Source organism: Arachis hypogaea, chromosome 11 (genome assembly GCF_003086295.3).
Source record: "Arachis hypogaea cultivar Tifrunner chromosome 11, arahy.Tifrunner.gnm2.J5K5, whole genome shotgun sequence".
Lineage (NCBI taxonomy): Eukaryota > Viridiplantae > Streptophyta > Magnoliopsida > Fabales > Fabaceae > Arachis > Arachis hypogaea.
In genome coordinates this window covers 115006010-115006642 of record NC_092046.1, presented here as the reverse complement: position 1 = coordinate 115006642, position 633 = coordinate 115006010, and the positions used below count along the sequence as shown (strand labels likewise).

The 633-nt window shown below is 41.1% G+C and overlaps 1 non-coding gene across 1 annotated transcript; it reads right to left on the bottom strand.

Annotated features, from left to right (window-relative positions):
• Positions 1–240: 240 nt before the first annotated feature.
• LOC140176563 (small nucleolar RNA R71) lies at positions 241–348 on the bottom strand. The gene has a single exon (XR_011868160.1). It is a non-coding gene; the product is annotated as a small nucleolar RNA R71 (small nucleolar RNA).
• Positions 349–633: the final 285 nt, after the last annotated feature.

Genomic DNA, 633 nt, shown 5'->3' with positions numbered 1-633 from the left:
GTTTCATGGACTTCCATCTGAAGATCCTTTTCAGTTCTTAACTGAATTCTTGCAGATATGTGATACTGTTAAGACTAATGGAGTAGATCCTGAAGTCTACAGGCTCATGCTTTTCCCTTTTGCTGTAAGAGACAGAGTTAGATTATGGTTGGATTCTCAACCTAAAGACAGCCTGAACTCTTGGGAATAAGCTGGTCACGGCCTTTCTTAGCCAAGTACTTTCCTCCTCAAAAGCTGAGCAAGCTTAGAGCTGATGTTCAAACCTTCAGACAGAAAGAAGGTGAATCTCTCTATGAAGCTTGGGAAAGATACAAACAGTTGACCAAAAAGTGTCCTTCTGACATGCTTTCAGAATGGACCATCCTGGATATATTCTATGATGGTTTATCTGAGCTATCAAAGATGTCACTGGACACTTCTGCAGGTGGATCCATTCACCTAAAGAAAACGCCTGTAGAAGCTCAAGAACTCATTGACATGGTTGCTAATAACCAGTTCATGTACACTTCTGAAAGGAATCCCGTAATCAATGGACGCCTATGAAGAAGGGAGTTCTTGAGGTTGATACTCTGAATGCCATATTGGCTCAGAACAAAATATTGACTCAGCAAGTCAATATGATCTCTCAGAGTC